At 43.6% G+C, this 10,265-nt stretch overlaps 1 pseudogene; it reads right to left on the bottom strand.

Moving 5' to 3' along the window:
* Positions 1–273: 273 nt before the first annotated feature.
* On the bottom strand, positions 274–1,005 carry LOC139002302 (TCF3 fusion partner pseudogene; annotated as a pseudogene).
* Between the last annotated feature and the right edge of the window lie 9,260 nt (positions 1,006–10,265).

Here is a 10,265-nt window from a genome sequence, read left to right as displayed (position 1 = left end):
GATTACATTAAATTGAGGCAGTTCCAGTGGGACCCTTAGCCCATTTCACTGAAGTCCTTATAAGAAGAGGAATGTTGGGGTCTTGCCCAGCAGGTCCAGGGGTTCCCAAAGGTGTGGACGGAGTCGACGAAGAAGGAATGACACAAAGGCAGCGTTCAGGTAATCATCATAGCCAGGTTCTCTTTTTATTGTCCTGTTACATCTATATTTATACTATTTGAACCTATAAGCTTTTTTTTGCCGAGGAGAGCATGGGGTCCATTTATTGGGGGGTCAGTCAAAGGGGGAGCTGGCTAGGGTGGGGTAGGGCAGCAGCTTGTCTGGCCCCTGAGAAACCCAACTTGAGTCCAGAGCCTCAACCGCTTTGAAGCCAAAGTCTTCCTCCACCTTTATCTGCACGGGGGCCAGCTCCGGAGTCAGCGGGACTCCCACCTGGTGCCCTTCCTGTGGCGCTCGCTGCGCTCGCTGCCTCTTCCACCCGCTGGGACCCTCGCCAGGGGCCGGGCTGCTGGCTTCTGTGGGCGCTGGCATCCTCCTGGGTGGGGAAAGCCCCTCTTTCTCTGGAGGCTTGTTCTCAGCGTTGCCTGGGGTGGGGGCGTCTGTGCCCTGGCTGCCCTCGTCCTCCAGTAAGATGGTGAACTGGCTGGCCCGGTAGTCATCGCCTTAGGAGTCTAGCACCTTCTTGAGGAACCTCCGCTCCTGCTGGAGTCTCCGTGTTATCCTCTGTACCTGATGGAGCCTGTTCAGGACCCACTTGTTCACCTGCTTGATCTCCCTGCAGTGCCGACCCAGCGCCTGGTACTTCCTGTGATTGAGTTCCCGTTGGCACCGCTGTTGCTGGCCTCGGGCTGCCTCCTCCTCTTCCTCTCGCTCCTGGAGGCTGGAGCTGCCCAGACCCCCAGACACGAACTCCACTCTGGTCTCAAGCTCGCTCTCCAGGATGTGACCTGAGAACTTCTCAAAGCCCACAGCTGCCATGGACCCCTCCCTCTGCTCCAGCTCCATTTCTCCCTGGCTCCCGGAGCAGAACTTCCAACCTTGCAAGCCTCTAGTTTAAAGTGGCTTGCAAAATGACACAGCCCATCCAATTTCACAGCCAGGCACCCAGGCCCTGGCCACTAAGCCTCCTGGGAGTTGTAGTTCTCTATGTCCGGCTTGCCTCCCTCGCCCCACCCCCATCCCAGTCCCAACTGAAAGGCCCTGCTGGCTGGTCTAACCCTGTGGCCAGGCATCTGAGTCACCTCGGGTCTTTATTCCTGTCCTAACACCGCGCCATCTGACCACGGAGACTCTCCTCTTGGGAGGCCCCTGGGTCTCCTTCTGGGTCTCCTCAGGCCAGGCACCGGATCGTGTGCCCCAGCGGCAATGCAGCCCTGGCGCCTGAGTCTCCTTCTGGGGCCTGGCTGCATCACCCCCGGGGACCTGATCGTGTGCCCCAGCTGCGACGCGGCCCGGGCCCCTGGGTCTCCTCAGCCCAGGCACCAGATAGCGTGCCCCAGCGGCTTCTGGGTCTCCTGCTGGGGCCTGGCTGCGTCGCCCGGATCATGTGCCCCAGCGGCTTTGCAGCTCCAGCGCCTGGGTCGCCTTCTGGGGCCTGGCTGCGTCGCCCCGGGGACTGGATCTCATGCCCAGCTGCAACGCAGCCCCGGCCCCTGGGTCTCCTCAGCCCAGGCACCAAATAGCATTCCCCAGCGGTGAAGCAGCCTCGGCCCGGCGCATGGGTCGCCTTCTGGGTGTCCTGCTGGGGCCTGGCTGCATCGCCCAGGGGACCGGACCTTGTGCCCAGCTGCAATGCAGCCCTGGCGCCTGGGTCTTCTTCTGGGTCTCCTCAGCCCAGGCACCAGATAGCATTCCCCAGTGGCGACGCAGCCTCGCCCGGCGCATGGGTCGCCTTCTGGGTCTCCTGCTGGGGCCTGGCTGCATCGCCCCGGGACCGGATCTCCATACCCAGCTGCGACGCAGCCCCGGCCCCTGGGTCTCCTCAGCCCAGGGACCAGATCTCAGGCCTCAGCGGCTACGCAGCCCCAGTGCCTGGGTCGCCCTCTGGATCTCCTACTGGGACCTAGCTGCGTCACCCCGGGACCGGATGGTGTACCCAGGCAGCTATGCAGCCGGCCTCTGGCCCCGCCTCTGGGTGCTCTCCCATCACTGGTGATCAGGGATCTGAGAAGCCAGGCAGGGCAAGGAAGAGGCAGATATCCACCTCTTCCCTGCCCCACCCAGCTTCTCCGACTACTGGCCCAGGGCCGGCAAAGGCTGCCAGGTTCTCCTATCACAGAAGCCGGCAAAGGCGGCCTGGCTTCTCCTAACAAAGGCAGTTCGGTTCTCTGGCTCTTGGCTGCCACCTGGGTTGCCGATGCAGTCAGCAGCAGGCGGCTTCTTCCCTCCTTCCCCTTTCGCCTCCCAGCATTGTGGCTACATATGCAAATTAACCGCCATCTTTGTTCGTGGTTAACTGCCATCTTGGCTGACAGTTAATTTGCATAAGGATATGCTGATTAGCCAATGGGAAGGGTAGCGGTCGTATGCTAATTACCATGTTTCTCTTTTATTAGTGTAGATTGATTACATTACATATTATATAATTTGGGAAACAATTCTGAAAAAGTAAAATGAAACTATAAGTAACCAAATAAAGCAAAGTGAAAATATTTAATTTTTTAAAAAATTATATATATATATATATATATATATATATATTGCTTAAAACCAGCCATTGTCCTGGACATTATTTGTACAAAATTAATAAAGTTAACATTTCCACTTCCCCCAGGAAGGTTTCAATCTTAAGGTAAAAGAGAAAAGCAAACACAAAAATATTGGGTTTGGGGTATGACTGAACACATTAGAGTGTGTTATAGAGCTCTGAGGAAGGACATCCGATTAAGTGGAGAAGGTAAAAAGGTCATCACTGATAACAGCTTCAAACTACTGCTCCTAAACTGTGACATAAAGATCATGTCAGGGTGAACAGGAATATGATCAGAAAACAAGAAACAAGTGACCATGATAGCCCTTTCGAGGAATGGGGATATTCCTGGTGGCTAAGCAGTGAGCTCTGTGGAGGTGGTGGTGCGATTACAAAGAATGGCTAAGGTAAAATCTACGAAGATGAGCAAGATCCAGATCCTATAGCATGTGATGAGCTGGGTCTATAGAGGTTTCTCTTCTCTTGAAGTAATTAAGGGCATTTCTTTTCTAAAAGGGTAAGTTCTGTATATCCCCCCTACACACTGAGATTATGCTCAAATATTGATTCTTACAAACTTCACTCTGATGACTTCGGTCTCAGTACTTGCCTGTTCAGTTCTAACTGATTTCTAATCCTCACCTCAAACAGATATTTCAAACATCTGTTTTCAAAGAGAAATGATATCTGTAAACAAAATTAGTGTGCTATTATATTATTTTGTATTGATGAAAATAGTAAACAATAAACAATAGTATGCTTCTCATATGATCTATAGACCATTCTCATCCTTTTTGGACCAGCTAAAGAAAATAATGACATGAGCTAACAAAGCAATAGCATAGAAACAAATGCCATACTATGGTTTTATAAAAGCATGTGCAATATGTGATATTGGCCTGTAGAGCCATCATTTTAAAAAGCATTTTTATCTTAGCAGTTCTGTATCAATAAAAATCATGTTATTTTGCTTTTATTTTTAAGGCTTCCAATTATGTTAAAATTTAGCACTGGTATTTTAGGGGAAAAATATATATACACTTTATATACAGAATTAAAAGAGAACCTGTGACTTATTTTTCAGTCTTTGATAAACAATGAACTCACTTGCTTCTGGGACTCCAGCCAGGAGGATGGTGATATTCAAAAACTGTTGTTTCCCTGTTGTGATATTTATTATTCAAATAATTTTGTGATGCTTTCATCTCCTATGGGCAGGAGTAGTAAGAAATCCCTTAATTACTTTCTATTTTACATAGAGCTGCTTTGGGTAATCTTAGAAAACAAATTCTAATTAAGAAACTTAAAAAAAAAAAAAAGACTGGATTCTACCTCCACTCTTTAGACTCTGCCAAAAATGAGGGTCAGTAAAACACTAGTGGTAATAATATTATTTAAGACTTTAGATCAAATTTATGTTAGTTTAATATTTTTATGATTTTAATTGTGTGCATGTATATTAAGACTACAACATTGAAATGTTTAATTCCTTCTAATGGATTTAATTGCTATTACCTTTCCTTTGTATCCAGGTTCATTCATGACGTCAATGGAGACAGACACAAGCTAATTAAAATTTTTTCTCTATAAATATACACTTTGATAACAACTGAATTGATTTTATGCATCTGATTAGATCTCTGCTAAGTTTATTTGATGAAGTTATTGATATGATTAATATTGCTCACAAATGTTTAGTGCTATTATTTCAAATACTTTAGTGTTAGATTAAATTGTTCATTTGCAATATAGCTGTAAAGATCACTCAGGTTTATATATTTGAAAGAATTCACAATAATACTCAGAACATAATCACACAAGGATTTAACAAAGGCAAATAACACAATAGAGCAATCAGAGAGTTCAGGCTAATTTGGGGAGGTCAGGAGACTCCCCAGAAGACTTCTAATTCTCACAAGGACTCTAATCTTGAAATTAAACCATTTTGTGTGATGAATTTTTCTTGGAGACAACTAAAGGAGACAGATGTTCCCTATGAGGGCTTTTATGTCCGTCTAGTAACGTAGCCTAGACAAGCTCGAAACTTAAAGCATAAAAGGCAGAGTTTGTTGGAACTCACCAAGAATACCCTCAAGCTCCATGATTATTTAGAACTCACAGGACTCAGAGAAGCTCTTATACTCACGGTATGAACACAGAGTCAATATACAGGTTAAAATAAGCAAAGAGGAATGGTAGACAGGGAATATTACCCTAATTAGGTAATATAGTAATATGCTAAAGGGTAATAGGGTAATAGGGTAATAAGGGTAATATGCTAAAGTCTGAGAGAAACTAGCATGTTTCTAGATGTCCTCTCCAATGCGCCTTGATGGCAATTCTCTCAGAAATGATATGTGACATGTATAAACTGCTTTCTACAAAGGAAATTCATTTAAGACTATGTGTGCAAGGTATTTACAAAGAGTCAATCATTTATGCACCCAGTGTCTGTATGCTTGAACTAGGTTGGTTAGACTAGCCCACAGAGCTCAAACAGGCATAACATCAGCATCTACATTATAAAAGGCCAGTGGCCGTCATGACCTAAATGACCAGATGGACAACCGGTCACCAGGAAGTGCATGGAGCACCTCTAGGTCCCTCCCCCATGGCCCACAGGCTCCTATACAACAAGGCTGGTGACCAATGTGCAGATGAGGCAGCAGGGGGGAGGGCAGGGTGAGGTGAGCACAGCAAGGTCATCAGCCTCTGGCCTGGGGCTGGGCTGGAGGCCTAACGACCTCACCACTGCTGCAGCTGCTACACATCAGGCCTGGAGACAGGCCCAGAGAGAGAGAGGCAGGGCCTGATCCGCAGCTGCCATGGAGGCTATGGATCAGGCCCGGAGATAGGCCCATATATAGGCCCAGAGATGCTGACTGGCATAGAAACCGACCAATCAGAACCTAATCTGGGTGAACTGTGAAGGTAGAACCTAAGGTGGGGGCTGAGGATGGGTTTTTAGAGGCAACAGCTATTTGGTGTAAGGTGTAAGAAAGCAGTTCAATTTTTTAATAACTGGTTTGGCAGTATAGTGCATATGGCTGGCTATCAGTCCAGATATAAGGAGTATATATTTTTGTCTGCCAAGAGCATCTCCTCCTGCTGAAAAAGGCTTCCCCACCCCCATTTAAGCAATCGTAATCTATATAATCTATATCTACACTAATAAAAGACAAACATGCTAATTGACCATACCTTTGCTATGCCTAAGCCGCGTCCACCAGCCAATCAGAGCGACTATATGCAAATTAACCAAAACAAGATGGCAGCCGGCAGCCACGGAGCTGGAGCAAGCAGGAGGCTTGGTTGCCTCGGCGATGAAGGAAGCCAAGCTTCCCGCCTGCTCTGGCCGGCTGTGGCCTCTGCAAAAGGCAACAAAGTTTCAATTATGGAAGATAAATAAATCTCATATACCTGCTTCCAGCCAGCTTCCACAGGGAGCTTGGTTGGCTGGGGGCTGTGGCCAGCCTGAAAACAGCCATCAGCCCCTCACCCAGGATGGCCACACCCTCATCGGGTGAGGGTCCCTGCTGGGGGGCTTGGCCAGCCTGAAAACAGCCATCAGCCCCTCACCCAGGCTTGCCAGGCACCCCAGCAGGAACCCCACCCTGATCCAGGACACCCTTTAGGGCAAACCAGCCAGCCCCCACCCATGCACCAGGCCTCTATCCTATATAGTAAAAGGGTAATATGCAAACTGACCGGAACAGCAGAGCAACTGGGAATCACTGGTCACTATGACACACACTGACCACCAGGAGGCAGACTCTCAATGCAGGAGCTGCCCCCTGGTGGTCAGTGTGCTCTCACAGGGGGAGCTCTGCTCAGCCACAAGCCAGGCTGACGGCTGCTAGTACAGCGATGGTGGTGGCAGCCTCTCCCACCTCCTCAGCAGTGCTAAGGATGTCTGACTGTAGCTAGGCCTGCTCCCTGCTGGCAAGTGGACATCTCCCAGGGGCTCCCAGGCTGCCAGAGGGATGTCTGACTGCCAGCTTAGGCCCAATCCCCCGAGGAGCGGGTCTAAGCCAGCAGGTGGCCATTCCACCGGGCCTCTAGTATACTAATAAAAGGTTAATATGCTAATTAGACCAGGTCGACCGGCCATCTTCTGGACATCCAACTTCCTTCTGGACAAAGCCATAGTGGTGGGTACTGAGGCAGAGGCAGTTAGGGGTGATCAGGCCAGCAGGGGAGAGCCATTAGGGGTGATCAGGCTGGCAGGGAAGGGCCGTTAGGGGTGATTAAGCCAGCAGGTAGAGGCAGTTAGGGGCAATCAGGCAGGCAGACAGAGAGGATTGGGGCAATCAGGCAGGCAGGCAGGTGAGCAGTTAGGAGCTAGTGGTCCCAGATTGTGAGAGGGATGTCCAACTGCTGGTTTAGGCCCGATCCCTGTAAACGGGCAGTCGGACATACCCCAAGGGGTCCCTGATTGGAGAGGGTGCAGGCTGGACTGAGGGATCCCCCCCTCATGCACTAATTTCATGCACCGTGCCTCTAGTAAACTATATAATCAAGTTAGTACCCTGTGCCCAAATGCAGGAGGCATTAAAGAAAAAAAACAAACATGTAATTAAGAGGTTTAGAAGAAAAAATAAAAGATAAAACAAACTACTTTTATATGAAGCTGCATAATATATTCTCAGAATTTAAAAAGCCTACTGGAAGAATTATTCTACTTATTTTCATCTATTTAATGAATATGCAGTTGTTTTCATTATCAACTTCTCATCACAGTCAAAAATAAAAACTATGATTTAACTATGATTTCTGTTATTAGTAAGACCAGTGCAAATATCTTAGAATCTCAAGTAACAATTACAAAAAATATATATCTTTATAGATAGTTACATACTAACTACATAGGTACATTGGTATTTATAACTAGTGTGTACTAGTATATTATTGTTATGCAGATGTACAACTAACTCTGAACTAGTTATAAATCATATTTATTATGCCTTTCAACCCAAGTATTTATTAGTAAAAGAGGAATGTGTTCAGTGTAATGTATAAAGCAAATAAAATAGATTTTGATTTGGTGTGTTTTTCTAGTATCCACCTTAAATTCAACATCTCACAAATAGAATTTAGGGCACTAGACTTGATCATTAAATGTTTTTAAAGATCAGATGAGCAAAGCATTCTTATGAGCATACCTAGAATTGTGTCAAGTCTGTTTTTTATGGTTTTTAGCATGGCATTTAAAGAAGAATTCCTTTTGTGGAAAGGAACTTGTACAGAAATAGATTCAATAAAATATCCCTGTATGGAATTAGAACTCCTCTCCTCTTCCATTAATCTAATTCATTTCATTGTACAAAGTTCTTTTATAAATGCATCTGTGCACTGTGGAAATGTCAGTGGATGTAATAGAGAAAATTCCTGAGAGATTTATCATCGGATGTAATTTTTAAATTACCCATATTGTGGTGCTGGACAGGATCACAGATGAAACGTATTTGAAATCACTGTTTTTTAGATGATCTTCAAAAGCTTAAAAGGTCATTGGGCTCCCCATTGTGACTGAAAGTTGAAAGGTAAGTTAAAATGTTACAGAGAAAAAAATTAACCGAGAGACAACCATCCTCTATTTTTTAAAAGTGAAATATGTTTGGCTTCTGCTGAGGTATTTTCAAGTGTAAGACCAAGTTTACTTCTTTTTGTTTTTTTAATTAACAACATGTGCTAAAGAATAAAAGTGAGTATAGATGAACTGATTTGTTTAATCAAAACTACACATGCTTAGTTCAAAATGTTGACTCACTGAATGTAGAGTCCTAAACTAAGAAATGAGGAGATAGTTGTTAAAGTCAGTGGAAAAAAAGCATGTGAGTGATATATAAGATGTATGAGGGGAAAAAAAATTTCTATAACAATTTAAATGAGCTATAGTGTGACAGACATAGAAGCTAATGAAATAACAACTGGAGATTCTCTCTCTCTCTCTTTCTCTCTCTCTCTCTCTCTCTCTCTCTCTCTCTATATATATATATATATATATATACACACATATATATATATATATATATACACACACACACACACACACATACACACACAAAATTAGGATTGGGAACCTGATTTACCCAGAGGAAACTGAAATGCCCAAACTTTTACTTCCTTAAGCAAGAATGTAATTTAAAATTATTGGTAATGTAAAAGTAAGCCCAAAAATAGAGAAGAATAGAGAAAACACCAAATGATGTTCCCAGAAATACTGAGTCTCTTTGCATGAATGATAGAGCTTTGATGAAGTTTAGTTAAAATTTGCAATAGTCTTAAAAACATTTCATAAGCTTTATTTTCTAAAGTATTTCCAACTCTGATATAGTTATAAATGTCATATTTACTTAAACCTTTATTCATCATATATTGTCAAACTTTATTAACTAATTAGGGGCCCAGTGCACGAATTTGTGCATGGGTGGTGTCTGGCCGATGGGGGAGGGAAGGAGGGAATGCGGGAAGTTGGCTGGCCTGCCCCTCCTCCGATTGAGGAAGAAATTTGCATATTAGCCTTTTATTATATAGGATTATTAAATTTTGAAATTCATCAGAAATTCAACAGAGTTAGAAGAGAAAGAAAGAGTTGGGACAAAAAATACCAGACAAAATAATATTTTTTAATAAAATAAAATAAAGATATCACTGAGCAAAAAGTAAGTTAAGCTGTTATAGTGCCAAGCTGTATTTCCCTTAGAAAAAACTGGAGGCTGCTTAAAATGTAATTCTCCAGAATGGTTCTTATATAAGTAGATAAACTACAGTTCCCAGTGTCAAGGGAAAGAATGGAATGCATTACTTTGTTTTCCATAGTTTTTTTAATGAATAACATATATTTAGTTACAGAGTTCATATATATTTTTTTACATTCAGCTAAGCCTTGTAGGGTAGGTAATGTGTCAGCTGAAAGTCTGATAGGAAACCAATATCATATGCCAATGAAAAAGAAATAAAAAATGTTTTATTATTCACATTTTACCAGAAGCAGATATTTTTAGGCAAACAAACATGTTTTCAAACAATCAAATTTTTAATTATGATGCATCTTAGAACAGACTGAGGAATCTCAGAGGGAAGAGAGGGACAGGAAGATATTAACCAAGTAACTTATATGAATACATGCAAAATCCATGGACACAGAAAATACTGTGGTGAAGGCCTGGGAGGGTGCAGGTGTGGATAGATAGGGTCAATGGGGAAAACAGAGGGACATTTTTAATGCTTTCAACAATAAAAATAAATTTAAAAAATTAGAATTCTAATTGTTTGAAAGTGAAAATGACAAAAAAGAACAAATATGAGAAAAATTGCAAATAGCTTACAGGCAATTGCCATTAGTAAAAGAAATAAAAATGTGGCAAGTGCTATGGAATATGGTAGACAAAATAATAATTAAAAAAACCTTATCTATTTATATATTTTGACAAACAAAAAGATCAGTGTTTTATGTAGTAGATCTAAGGAATTGCTAAATTTACCTAATAGTTTTGAAATCACCTTTTGGTGTTTTAAGATTTTTATTTGCAGAACCATATCACCTGTGAATAAAGCAGTATGATTTCTTTCT

The sequence above is a fragment of the Myotis yumanensis genome, unplaced genomic scaffold, assembly GCF_028538775.1.
Source record: "Myotis yumanensis isolate MYYU_CA2020_CCGP unplaced genomic scaffold, mMyoYum1.0.hap1 SCAF_2, whole genome shotgun sequence".
In the NCBI taxonomy this organism is placed as follows: domain Eukaryota; kingdom Metazoa; phylum Chordata; class Mammalia; order Chiroptera; family Vespertilionidae; genus Myotis; species Myotis yumanensis.
This window is presented reverse-complemented; position numbering and strand designations above follow the sequence as displayed.